The sequence below is a fragment of the Ixodes scapularis genome, unplaced genomic scaffold, assembly GCF_016920785.2.
Source record: "Ixodes scapularis isolate PalLabHiFi unplaced genomic scaffold, ASM1692078v2 PGA_scaffold6__148_contigs__length_123643588, whole genome shotgun sequence".
In the NCBI taxonomy this organism is placed as follows: Eukaryota; Metazoa; Arthropoda; class Arachnida; order Ixodida; family Ixodidae; genus Ixodes; species Ixodes scapularis.
The window spans coordinates 12,254,820-12,269,099 of NW_024609881.1; positions in this window are offsets into that span (position 1 = coordinate 12,254,820).

The following is a 14,280-nucleotide window of genomic DNA, read 5'->3' on the forward strand; positions in this document are numbered from 1 at the left end:
GGACCGAAATCGGTGGGCAAAGCGACTCTTCGTATACATCCACCTTACAAGTATACAGACAAGATGGAGGAAGCGGCTATACCAACTGGAAAAAAAAATTGGTTTCTTCAGAGCGCCCGTGAGTGCCAATACAGACACAAAGTGGGAAACGGAGGTGCGGAAGAGAGTGCGTGAGGAGGAGGCCCTTCAGTGGGCAAAGGCGGCCAAGAGCAAGTCAACGCTACGGGTGTACAACCTCAGCAAAAGTACAATGTCAGCGGAGGCTCAGTTATATGATAACAGCCTGGGCAGCCGCTTGCTTTTTGAGGCACGTGCAGGAGGGCTGAGAACACTAGTGTACCAACAGAAATATAATCGGATGGTGGAAACAACAACATGCCGGGTGTCACGGGGTTCTTTGTGGTTAATAATTGACAAGATACAATGTCCCTCGTTTTTCTTAAAACATGTATTTACAAAAGAAATCAAAGAGTTCATATGGTTATACTAAAAGAAAAAAAAAGGAAAACTAAGTAGAAAAAAAATTGAAGCAAGGAAAACGCAACTGTCACCATGTCTTTGAGTCACCATGCGCAGCAGCGGGTCTTGCGTCTGGGGCTGTCGTTGTCGGCCGACGGTTGTGGCTGGAAGTCAGGAGCGGGAGCGGTTGGCTTCCGTCGGCGGCCGCAAGAGTCACCGCAACCAGTGCTCCCGTAGTAGGAAGCCGGGCAGCGTAGGTTTCTATGCGCTGCCCTCGCTGGAACAGGCTGCAGGTCAGGCAGTAGGAGGCCGCCGATTGCCCTGGCCGATGGTGTCGTTCCGCTCTCAGCCCGTTCCCTTCGGCCAGTCCTCTGCACGCTCTCCAAGCACGCACTCCAAAATCCCTCTTCTTCGTCATCTTCCTTTCTCCCTCTGGGCCGATCGATGGGTTGACTTGCCCTTCTTCTTTTCCACATTCAGTCACATCATCACAAGGAGCCCCCCTTTAAGTTTTTTTTTTCAAAATACCAAACAAAAATTACACACAAAAAAAAACACCAAAACCATGATGATGTGCGCAAGTTCATTGCAGCCTACTAAGATAGTCCGCACCCACATTCTCACTTCTTTCAATGTGCTCCACGCGAAACGAGTACTCTTGAGGCATCAGACTCTAGCGTAACACTCGGCTGTTAAGTTCTTTCGCCTTGTTTAGCTATTGTAAAGGATGGTGGTCCGTCTGAACAACAAAATGCGTTCCATACAGATACACCCGAAACTTCTCTATTACCCAGACCATGACCCAGGAATGTTATTGTCCTCATACCGACTTCGCACTTCATGGGTTTACTGTAATACCGACTTGTCGCATTCTCTCAAAAAACTGCTTGAACGCCTCCACATGCTCTCGAATTTCCTTGCAAATACGCTCCCAAAAATGCAGAACCTGCAATCTTCTGATTAATTATAGTTACGTAGAAAAACGAAGGAACAGAATATCTTGTCCTGCCGCGGACGCCAGTTAATTGTTGTGGGGTTCTTTGTGGTTAATAATTGACATGGTGACAGTTGCGTTTTCCTTCCTTCAATTTTTTTTTCTACTAAGTTTTCCTTTTTTTTTCTTTTAGTATAACCATATGAACTCTTTGATTTATTTTGTAAATACATGTTTTAAGAAAAACGAAGGACATTGTATCTTGTCAATTATTAACCACAAAGAACCTCACAACACCGGGCTTGTGGAGAAGCGGATGAAACCATCGAACACATCGTCCTCTCATGCACAAGCCTGCAACCAAGCCATCCGGTGCAGTGGTATTACGCTCCTGAAAACGGACAGACACCTGGCCAACCCCTTCCACAAGCCCAATTGCTGGCGGAAGCACTCGGCTTCCAATCACCTGCGACGGGGTCAGCGCTGAACGCGTTTCTAGATAGAGATGCTGTTGCTATCCCTCGAAGTGAGGTTGAAACGCGCGCCGCAGCGTCCACGAAGCCGATTGGACGGAGCTGGAAAGTAATCGGAAGAACGAAAAGCAGACTGGAGGACTATTGCCGAAGGACAAAACCAAATTGAACGCGAAGAAATAAGTGTTTTTTTTTTCTTGTTTAATATATATATATATTTTTTTTTAGCTAGGTACGACCGTTGTTCGGAACCGCCCGATACAAAAGGGAACAGCTGCAAGATCATCATCATCATCATCTCACCCCACTCGGAGAGTCCCTTCGAGCTGCTTTGCGCTGGTGTTCGAGCTTCGTAGGTTGTTGCTTATCAACGGTTTATTGAACTTCCCTCCGATTTAAGTCACTCTGCCGACAGGCAGTGTCGTTCCCCTGTGACATGGACGGGACATCTGTATTTGTGTCACCCCTCGCACGCCACAGTTCGGCGTGCTAGGGGTCAGACCAAGGCCTCCGCATGGTTTCCTCTTCCTCTATGAAACGTCATCACAGTCGGATCGCGCTCGGTCGGCTATTGGACCCAAGCCCGACCTTCGACGATCTGATTGGCCACGAGCCGCAGCCGAACACTGACGCAGCACTCGTGCCCAATCTCTCGCCTCGATCGATCTGACTATGATGACGCATGTGGAGGCCTTCTGTCCAGGTGGTGTTGGTCAGACACGCCAATCCTAGGTTGCCCAGAAGGCACTGTCAACAGTCACTCAAAGCGCTTGGCTGGCTTAATTTGAACAAGTTCCTTAGAATACTTTTGATTAACCATGCGAAGACGGTCACGTACAGAAACGAAAAATCAGCTAAATATGTGCTCAAGCCCTCGGGGAATCACTTTAGGCTGTAATATGCACTGTGCGAAAATTTTGCAGACTACTACACCCTCGTCTTACCGCTCATTCACACTGGGAGCGGATTCGCGTTCGCAAAACGGTTGCGAACGCGGTTGTATAAAGATCCAGTGCAATTGCACGCGCACTCTATAACATCAAGTGCGCGTGCAATTGTACTATAAGACGCTTTCAGGCAGCTGTGCATGGGCGCCGCCATAACCGACCTTCAGTTTTTGTTCCCTCTTATTCCGTTCGCTGCACTTCATCATTACCACAGCAGGACAGGTTATTGTAATTTTAAGTGTTACTGTGTCCTTCTTCCCAGCATAGACCCTTGTGGAGACTCGACAACGCCCGCTTCAGTGGCTCGGCATCTCAGTAAGACCAGAGAAGGTCGGTTATGGCGGCTCAATTTGGCGCGCGCTGAAAGCGTCTATACAACCGCTTTCGCAAGCGCTTTGCGAACGCGGATCCGCTTCCAGTGTGAATGAGCGGTAAAGCAGCTGACCGACTTTAAGTGCGGCCTATAAAATGATGATGCAGACCACGGCAATAGATAGATTGAGCCTGCTTACATTTCACGAGAGTGTACGAATTTTTTATCAATTAAAGTTCCTCCACGTAGAAGGGGTCCGTCTCCTCCTGTTCATGAGTTGCAACAGAAGTCCTGGAGGTAAATACGAGTAGTTTTTGCGCAATTGCGTTCGCTGTCTTTACTTACTAAATTTTACTCCCGAATATCTCGGAGATGGGCGTCAAATATTCTCCGTTTTGGGTTCATCAGAAGCGCATTAGATAGTGGCTGAGGGTCTAAACGTAAGGATCAGCTGTCAAAGGCTATAAAAATCTCGGCCGCAGGTTGCGACAGCGCTGATACACTGCCAGACGCGCTCTGTGCGAACGGCAAAAGGTAGCCCAGTGGTGAGATGACAGCGCCCCCCGCGAATTGCGGCGGGAGGTGGCGATTGCCCCAATAGACCGATCTCACCAGCTAGTTTGAGTACGCCACCGCTGCCGCCATGCATCGTGGGAGCTGTAGTCTTTCTGCACGTGCGACAACCCCGCTGAAGGTCTGCATGAGCAGAGCGCGAAATGGCATAAGCTGTCTCGTTAACTGGCGTCTGCATCCTATGAACTACAGTTGTGGCGCCGTCACGCATGCGTGGAACGCTTAGTAAGATCGGTCTATTGCAAAGGCCGTAAGAAGAGATAGAGAGCGGGCGTTTCTAGTTCGGCTGTGTTTTGGCTAATGCACAGACGCCATTTCACCGCCCAAGTCACGGACCGAGTGCGCGAGAGCCTCACGCGCTAGCACATTGAGTACAACAATGCATGTCTTCACTCTGAAACAGAAAGACATATAGGCACCCTAACCAGAGTTGACAGTCGGCGCTGCGTGGGGTATATCTTTGTGTGTCTGTAAGTGAGTTGAGTGAGTGATTTATTTGCACTTAAATTGGTGCGCACACGGCGGCGTGCCAGGCAAACCAGGTAGGTAAAAACCTCTAAGCGTGTGCGCCTGCCAGCCTGCCGCCGTGTTAGTTGGAGTTTTAGTACTACCCCAGTTTTAGAAGCGTTACAATTATGATGGCAGTCATGATGGAGGTGGTTCTGATGACAATGATATTGTTGATGACGATGGGGATGGTGATGATTATCATTCAAAAGGAAGAGAGGGTGAGGGAGTGAAGATCATGATAATTGCAGCAGGCGCGAAGGCATTCGTCTCGCAAATACCTTGCAAAGTTCCCGGGGTTCATTGTGTGATGTGGGCAGAGGGCTACGAGAAGCTATTGAGATGGTCAGAAAGCCTCTAATGGTTGCAGGCAGCATAGATTCGCTGTGACGAGCAGTCCTGCCGCGAGAAAGTTCGGGGTGACCTGATCTTCTACCGAGGCGTACGGCGGCCGATAGGCGAGTCCCCGAAAAAGATAAGTCGAGCAATCGACACAGCACGCGGACTCGAGAAATCCTTCGTCTCTAATCGAGGGGCCGCCAGCCAAGGGTTTTGAGCCGTGTGTGGTGCGGCACGTCGGTTGTGCCAGGGGACCAGGTGCAGATTTTGCGGGTTGCGCGGTGCTGCACACTCTTCAGTCTCTCGATTAGGTGTTGAGGGGGAGACCAAACTGCAGAGCAGTAATTCAACGAAGGCAAGACTAATGATATATACTGCCTACAGGACCGCCGGCCCACCTGGCCTTACGACGCGGATGATGAAGCCAAGCGTCCTGTGGGACTTTGCGATAACACCGGCAATATGTGCGGAAAAGTCCAAGTTTTGGGAAAACATGGCACCCAAGGTGGACAGGTGATCTGATATGGGTAATGGAGTGCGTTCTAGAGTAAATACAGGGCTTCTCTGTTTTTTTCAGTTCGAGAAACGTATCACGGAACTCTTGGGTGCACTCAGGATTAGGTGTTCTCTCGAGATCCATCTCTTTATATATTCTAGATAACTTCGGAAGCGGCGTGCGTCAGACTGGAACGAAATTGTCGTCGCATTCGATCGATGTATCGTTTGCCTATTGCACTAGGATATACTTGTCGTTGCGTGGGATTTCGTTCATATATACGAGCAAAAGTGTCGCAGCAAGGACGGAGCCCTGTGGCACTCTTGAAAAAATTACCTTCTCTGTAGAGCGTGCCCCACAGTAAACAACTTGTTGGCTGCGATTCCGCACAAAGCTTGATATTGCCACGCGTGTTGGCGAGCAAGCGCATGCATACCCTTAGTGGTTAGCGCGCTTGTCTGTCGCGCGGAAGGTGTAGGTTCGATTCTACACAGAAAACTTTCCTATTATTTATTTTTTCAACTTGGCCTTCTCGCAAGTTCGAGAACATTCTCGTCTGACCGAGTTCCGAAAGTTCTACGCACCGAACGTTCTACGCCGAATGATCCCGAAATCCACGAGGTTATATAAGGAACTCCGCATGGCGAGCGGAGTCAGTTTCGCCCCAGCGTTCGATTCTGCTGTCACGCCGACGTCGACGCCCGCGACGCTTTGCTTTATTCTGTTCCCATTTATTTTTGGGCACAAGTTTGCCCCATTATACGTTCAGTTTCTCCAGTTATTATCGCCTCATCACTTGTAACTCGTGACATTTTGGTCGAGGTGCGGGGTATTTACATTCTATGCCCGTGGACCGTACCCCTCCGAAAACACGCCAACCAAGTGACGTGTTCAGCCCCGGGAGGCTACCTTTCGCAGACAACCAGAGCAAGGCCCGTTCAAGTCGCCGTAACCAAGGCCTACCCCCGGAACTTGGACCCTTGCCGCAGAAACCAAAGAAGAAGACCGCGACGATGACGACTCCACCAGTTGTTGTCCTACCCGTCGCTGCCCGTACGCCCGCGTCCTTAAACGACGAGCCTTATGAAGACATCGAGGACCGGCTACACCAGTACGAGCGAGTGGCCCAGCATAGCCGATGGACAGACGAACAGCGCCCGTAGAGTCTTTACTTTGCGCTCGAAGGGACGGCCAGGCACTGGCTCGACAATCGCGAGACTTTCTTGATCTCGAGGAACACCTGCAAGGATGCGCTGTGTCGGACATTCGCCAACCAAACTCGACGGGAGAAGGCCGAGGACCTTCTTCGAATGAGGACTCAGGAACCAAACGAGACTATCACCAGTTTCGTTGAGGATGTTTTGCGCCTGGTCGCTCGCGTCGACCCTCAAGCCACCGACGAAAAGAAGCTGCGGATCATAACGCGACGTGTCAAGGATGACATCTTCGGTGGTCCTGTTCGCAACCCCCATTTACCTTCGAAGACTTCGTCATGGAGACCAGGAACATGGAACGTGCCCTCCTTGCAAAAGCCAGCCACTACCATCGGCACTCAACCGTCGCTGCTGCTTCTTTATCGGGCTACGACATTAGCCCTAGCATCCCCGGCCTTCGCGACATCATCCACGATATCGTCCGGGAGGAACTTAAGAAGCTTCTGCCGACTGCTGAACGCCCGGCGAGCGTTCCTACAAGATGCCCCTGTCACCGTGGCCGCACCCGAAGAACCGACACTGACCTACGCCACCATGGCCCGACAACCGCCGCAAGCTCACCGCCAGGTCACGGCACCACCTCGACGTGAAGCTCGAGCTCTGCAGTTTTCCCGACGCCAGGAAGATTGGGCGCACGCCCACCCAGAACAAGCAGCGCAACGAAAGACCGACGTGCGGAGGACGGCCTATCGACGCAGGTTGTGCTACCACTGCGGTGAAGCCGGCAACATTTACCGTCGATGCCCCTACAGACTACTGGGGCTGCGCGAGTTCTACCCGAGCGACCCGCGCCCAAGATACGACAAACGCCCTCGCGACATCAAGCAGTACCTCCGACGCTCGCCCTTCCCAGTGTCGCCTCTCCGCCGTGAAGCCCGCTCCCCATCGTCAGGACGTTTTGTGGGTCGAGAACCAGCCGGCAAGGGTATCACGTCGTCCCAACTGATAGACCCCCAAAACCGTGCGCAAGCCCCGTCAGTTGATGCCGCCCAAAAACCCAACGCCCGGCGCCAGGCTCTCCGACAACGAGGATGACGATCTGCCAGCGCTCATTACTGACGCGATCGCTGGCCACACCCGGAGCCTCAGGGAAGCTATGCAGAGTGATCGCTCTGCACTGTTTGAGGCTCTGCGGCAAGACCGTGTCGCCATGCAAGAATCCCTTATCACGTCACTACAGCAGCTGTTCCCCCGAACGGCCCCGGCCGTCACCGCCCACCCGGACACCACCCAAACAGCGCATCAGTCTACCCAAGGTGGATCCCAGTCCTACCAGCCTAACCCCTCCACCAGTGCCTACCCTGCACCAACCCAGCCAAGCAGCGGCTACACGCTGCAGTCCTCCTTGGGAGGATACGAGGCCAACCCTGCGGCCCAGGCGGCAGCTTTCGGCCAGCCCGCCCCCCACCAGACGTTCCAGCCCCCCCTTGGGCCCCCGCACCCCTTTCCGCCAGCCACACCAGTCGAGCTCGCCACCTATGGAGGTCAACCAACCCCAAGACAGCGGGTATTTACAGTCCACGACTTACCGACCAGAAGAGACCTTGGTGAGGCCTTCATCCATGTTCAGAACGCGAACCGGAGCACACAGCTCCTGTCCAAGAGGGACATCATTGAACTACAGCTCTTGGAATCCTTCCTCGAAGTCTGGGATTCGTACCCGCCCCTCGCCCCCCAGAGCAGACTCCGAGTCTTCGACCGAGTACGCCTGTTATACCACGTCGCTACAAGCGGCTGGAATACCCCCCTTGATGGGTATGCGGACCCCAGCGCAAGCTACTTACTCGGGCCCCCGGCCAGAAGAGCCGAACAACCCCAGCGCGGAACCAGCCCCGCAAGGACCCGAAGAAATCCCGGCCACCAGAGCCGCAAGGATAACCCGCGAAAGAACCCCCAAAAGGAAGACAAGTGAGTTGACCCAGCTCTTCTCCTCCCCGCGCCGCGTCCCCGGACTCGGCCCTCCCGAAGACCTCTTCAGCAGGCTTCCCCTCGACTTACGAGGAACTTACCGGGCCCTTCCTCAAAGCCCCTCGGGTTCTGTGGTGCACCTCGAGCACCAACAAGTGACGCAGCCAGACCAGGCAACATCTGGCAGCTCCAGCGGCTCTCTTAGCCCCCCTCAGTTCTCCCAAGAACTAACTCCCGTGGTCCTTCAACCACCTCGTGAACCGTCCCCAGTGACCGTTCCGTTGCCCCCCCCCCCTAACACCGCCCGATAGTGGTGTTCAATTGCTAAAAGACTACCTCCAGGCCCACAACGGCATCCCCCAACAACTTAGTCTGGTATTGTCCGACCCCAGACCACAGTGGGCTATCGTTGACAACCAACCCACGTTGGTGATTGTCCAAGACGTAGTCAACCAGAACGACATCTTGGCGCAAGCACTAAATGCAGCTGGAATTACCCCGCAGCTCCAGTTCCAGTCCCAACCCCACCAGCTCCAGCAGGAGCCAGAGGACGAGGTCGACACCCATCAAATTGGGGCCGAGCGGATCCTCCGCTACCTTGAGGACCACCAGCCCCCCCTCCCCCCTCAAGAGAACCAGCCAGGAGCCGCCGACGCCAACGACCAAGAAAACGAGGACGTCTCCGAGGAAGACTCCAGGCGCCAGGCCGCCAGACAGCCAGGACCCCCCCCACCCTCCGGTCCGCCCGTCCAAGCCCCCGCCCCAAGTAAACTGGCCAAGGGTGAGCGCAACTTTCGGATATTATCCCCCGTGTGATCCGAACGCACTCCAGTTTAAGTGCACAAAAAACTCTGTAGTTAACAGCCGACCGCCTCCGCCATCTCAGGTCCAAATCCTTAGACAAGCGGTCAACTCCATGCTTCAGTCGGGAGTTTTGAAGAAGACCACGCGAGGGAAATATTTGAGTCCCATACAACTCGCGCCTAAGAGCGCAAACGAAAGTCGTTTTATTCTTAACGCGGCTGCCCTGACACCGCACATGCAGGCACCCAGATTTCATCTGAAACCGTTGCCGGTAGCGGTTCTAGAGAACCCTTTGCCCCGGAACCCGTATTTCACGAAAGTAGATCTTTCCGAGGCATATTATCATTTTTCTTTGAGCAAACAAACGCAAAAGCTCACCACGTTTCGACTCGACCAAGAGTATTACTGCTTCACCCGTCTACCGTTTGGGCTTCGCCCCGGACCTTTTGTGATGCAACAGTTGGCAACGGCGTTGACTCGCCACCTCCGCGCGGTCGGGGTGTGGGCCTGGAGCCACTTGGACAATTTTTTATTGGCCCACCCCGACCCCGCCTTTCTCGCCCGGGTCACCCGAGATTTTTTGCGTGATCTTCAAGCCTGCGGCATTGAAATTAATCCCAAGGACACGAAGCAACAACCCGTCCGAACCATCACTTTCTTGGGTTTCCTCCTAGAAGGAGAAGACGAAATGATTGGACACACCGGACCAAGAAAGCAAGATCTCTCCAAGATCTTGAAGCTCCTCCAGACCCCGCTGCCCTTAAAAACAGTGGAACGTTTTGTGGGGCACTTAGTTTTTTACTTTTCCGTTTACAGGGGCCATTATCACATGTTGGGCCCCCTGTTTCGACTTTTGAACTCCCCAAGGAAACTCCCCGAGGGCTACATCGAGACCCTTCAACAAGTATGGCTCACGCTGCCCCACCGTACACCATGGAAGATTCGCTCTCCTACGACAGCAATCGCGGCGGACGCCAGTGCCACAGGCCTGGGACTCGCAACCACGCAAGGCAACGTGGCCATCATAACCGAACCGTCTCGTGACATCTACCTCCGAGAGGCCAAGGCTCTCGCTCTCGCCGCCCTCATCTGTCCGGATCACGCCATCATCCTTTGTGATAACCAGGCAGTGGTCCACGCCATTACAAGAGGCCACGGGAGATCCTTGCCGTGGCAGTTAGCCACGGCCATTTCTGTACTCTTCGTGAATAAAAGCCTATGGGCTCGGTGGGTCCCAACTCTCGCCAACCCTGCCGACGCCCCCTCACGTCTCACACGCACATGGTCCCAAATCTGACCAATGAGGGGGCGCCGCCAGGGGGCACTCCCAGCATGCCTATAAAAAGCACTGGGAGTGAGAGAGCGGGATCAGTCGAGAACCAGCCGGCAAGGGTTTGATACCCTTGCCGGCTGGTTCTCGACTGATCCCGCTCTCTCACTCCCAGTGCTTTTTATAGGCATGCTGGGAGTGCCCCCTGGCGGCGCCCCCTCATTGGTCAGATTTGGGACCATGTGCGTGTGAGACGTGAGGGGGCGTCGGCAGGGTTGGCGAGAGTTGGGACCCACCGAGCCCATAGGCTTTTATTCACGAAGAGTACAGAAATGGCCGTGGCTAACTGCCACGGCAAGGATCTCCCGTGGCCTCTTGTAATGGCGTGGACCACTGCCTGGTTATCACAAAGGATGATGGCGTGATCCGGACAGATGAGGGCGGCGAGAGCGAGAGCCTTGGCCTCTCGGAGGTAGATGTCACGAGACGGTTCGGTTATGATGGCCACGTTGCCTTGCGTGGTTGCGAGTCCCAGGCCTGTGGCACTGGCGTCCGCCGCGATTGCTGTCGTAGGAGAGCGAATCTTCCATGGTGTACGGTGGGGCAGCGTGAGCCATACTTGTTGAAGGGTCTCGATGTAGCCCTCGGGGAGTTTCCTTGGGGAGTTCAAAAGTCGAAACAGGGGGCCCAACATGTGATAATGGCCCCTGTAAACGGAAAAGTAAAAAACTAAGTGCCCCACAAAACGTTCCACTGTTTTTGAGGGCAGCGGGGTCTGGAGGAGCTTCAAGATCTTGGAGAGATCTTGCTTTCTTGGTCCGGTGTGTCCAATCATTTCGTCTTCTCCTTCTAGGAGGAAACCCAAGAAAGTGATGGTTCGGACGGGTTGTTGCTTCGTGTCCTTGGGATTAATTTCAATGCCGCAGGCTTGAAGATCACGCAAAAAATCTCGGGTGACCCGGGCGAGAAAGGCGGGGTCGGGGTGGGCCAATAAAAAATTGTCCAAGTGGCTCCAGGCCCACACCCCGACCGCGCGGAGGTGGCGAGTCAACGCCGTTGCCAACTGTTGCATCACAAAAGGTCCGGGGCGAAGCCCAAACGGTAGACGGGTGAAGCAGTAATACTCTTGGTCGAGTCGAAACGTGGTGAGCTTTTGCGTTTGTTTGCTCAAAGAAAAATGATAATATGCCTCGGAAAGATCTACTTTCGTGAAATACGGGTTCCGGGGCAAAGGGTTCTCTAGAACCGCTACCGGCAACGGTTTCAGATGAAATCTGGGTGCCTGCATGTGCGGTGTCAGGGCAGCCGCGTTAAGAATAAAACGACTTTCGTTTGCGCTCTTAGGCGCGAGTTGTATGGGACTCAAATATTTCCCTCGCGTGGTCTTCTTCAAAACTCCCGACTGAAGCATGGAGTTGACCGCTTGTCTAAGGACTGGGACCTGAGATGGCGGAGGCGGTCGGCTGTTAACTACAGAGTTTTTTGTGCACTTAAACTGGAGTGCGTTCGGATCACACGGGGGATAATATCCGAAAGTTGCGCTCACCCTTGGCCAGTTTACTTGGGGCGGGGGCTTGGACGGGCGGACCGGAGGGTGGGGGGGGTCCTGGCTGTCTGGCGGCCTGGCGCCTGGAGTCTTCCTCGGAGACGTCCTCGTTTTCTTGGTCGTTGGCGTCGGCGGCTCCTGGCTGGTTCTCTTGAGGGGGGAGGGGGGGCTGGTGGTCCTCAAGGTAGCGGAGGATCCGCTCGGCCCCAATTTGATGGGTGTCGACCTCGTCCTCTGGCTCCTGCTGGAGCTGGTGGGGTTGGGACTGGAACTGGAGCTGCGGGGTAATTCCAGCTGCATTTAGTGCTTGCGCCAAGATGTCGTTCTGGTTGACTACGTCTTGGACAATCACCAACGTGGGTTGGTTGTCAACGATAGCCCACTGTGGTCTGGGGTCGGACCCACGACTCCTGGGATGCCAACCTGGAGGTGCCAACCTGGAGGCACCTGGGATGCCAACGCCTGGAGGTGACGCTGCCGAAAACGACGGAAGCAAACAGTCTCTAAGAATGCCGGAACGCTTCCATCTTACCGACGCTCCGCATCGCACCGACGCCCCTGCCCAACAGCTTAAACGTTGTTATCGGCGGCGTCGACGCATCGGCGATCGTGGATACTGGGGCAGACTACTCAGTCTTGAGTGGGAGGCTCTCTCGCCGCCTGCGAAAGGAGTAGCTGAACTTCAAGATTGGCGGACTGTATTCCTTGTGACGAGCTTCCGAAATGAAACGCAACACCTCACAAAAGGTGCAGCCGTGGGCCACGTCGAGGAACTTCGAAACGCCGCCGAAATCGCCGTGATTACTGACGAAACCTTGCCACCTCAGCAAGGCAGTACGTCGCCAGCGCAGCTCGACATTGACCTTAAGCTTCCGGGCCCGAAACGCCGGCAGCTGCTTAACCTCCTCGCCGAATATCGCGACTGCTTTGCCATGTCGTCGAAGGTACGCCAAACCGCGTTTGCGAAGCACCGCATCGTTACCGAGGACGACGCGCGCCCTGTGCATCGATCGCCGCACCGAGTCTCCGTTAAAGAAAGGGAGGTAATCTAGGAGCAAGTTCAAGAGATGCTCAGAGACGACATAATCCAACCTTCAAATAGTTCGTGGGCCTCTCCAGTCGTGCGGGTTAAGAAGAAGGACGGGACGCTTAGGTTCTGCGTTGACTACAGGCAGCTGAACGCGGTGACGAAGAAAGACGTCTACCCACTTCCCCGCATCGACGACACTCTAGACCGGCTGCGCCACTCTCGATATTTCTGAACGATGGACCTAAGGAGCGGCTACTGACAGATCGAAGTCGACGAACTGGAAGGAGAAAAGAGAGCCTCCGTCACGCCGGATGGACTGTACGAGTTCAAAGTGATGCCCTTCGGACTATGCACGGTGCCAGCAACGTTCCAGCGTGTCATGGACACCGTACTGGCAGGGCTGAAGCGGCGGAGCTGTCTCGCCTACCTTGACGACGTCGAAGTGTTGTCGACTGACTTCGACGAGCACTTGCGACGACTCCGAGCTGTTCCCCAAGCCATACAGAACGCCGAGCTCACCCTCAAGGCGTCAAACTACCGGTTCGCCTATGACGAACTCAAGTTCCTAGGCCACGTGGCTAGTAATTAAGGCGTCCGCCCAGACCCCGAGAAGACTCGCGCCGTCGCGGCATTTCCAGCGCCGACAGAAAAGAAGGCCGTGCGAAGATTCCTCGCACTTTGTTCCCACTATCGACGCTTCGCTCGGGATTTCACTAAAATTTCCGCACCACTCAGAAACCGCACGAAGGACGCCGAGAAATTCGAAGGGGCCGAGGAGCAGCAACAGGCATTCGACGAGCTGAAAGGACGACTCCAGACTTTTCCTGTGCTTGGACATTTCGATCAAGATGCGGAAACCGAGATTTACACGGACACAAGTAACGCGGCACTGGGCGCAGTACTGGTCCAAGTACTAGAAGGCATCGAGCGAGTCATCACCTACGCAAGTTGGACATTGCCCAAGGCGGAGAAAATTTACTCCACGACTGAGAAAGAATGCCTTGCGGTCGTCTGGGCAGTCACGAAGTTTCGTCCGTACTTGTACGGGAGCCCATTCCGCGTGGTGACGGACCACCACTCGCTTTTCTGGCTTGCGAACCTCAAGGACCAGTCAGGACGCCTCGCTCGATGGAGTCTCTGACTACAAGAGTTCATCATGACTGTGGTCTGCAAGCCAGGCCGCAAGCACAGCGACGCCGACTGTCTGTCCAGAGCCCCCGTCGAAACCCCTTCCCGCTGCGGCGACGGCAATGACGACGAGTGCTTCCTAGGAGCAGTCAACACCGACATGTCACGACGTCAACGGGACTATCCTGAGCTGCGCGCATTAATCGAGCACCTGGAAGGGGGCGGGAGTACCGTGCCACGTGTCTTCTCATGAGTACTGCCGACCTTCAACATTCTACAAGGTGTGCTCTACAAAGAGAACTTCGGAGACAACACACCGTGGTTGCTGGTAATCCCGAC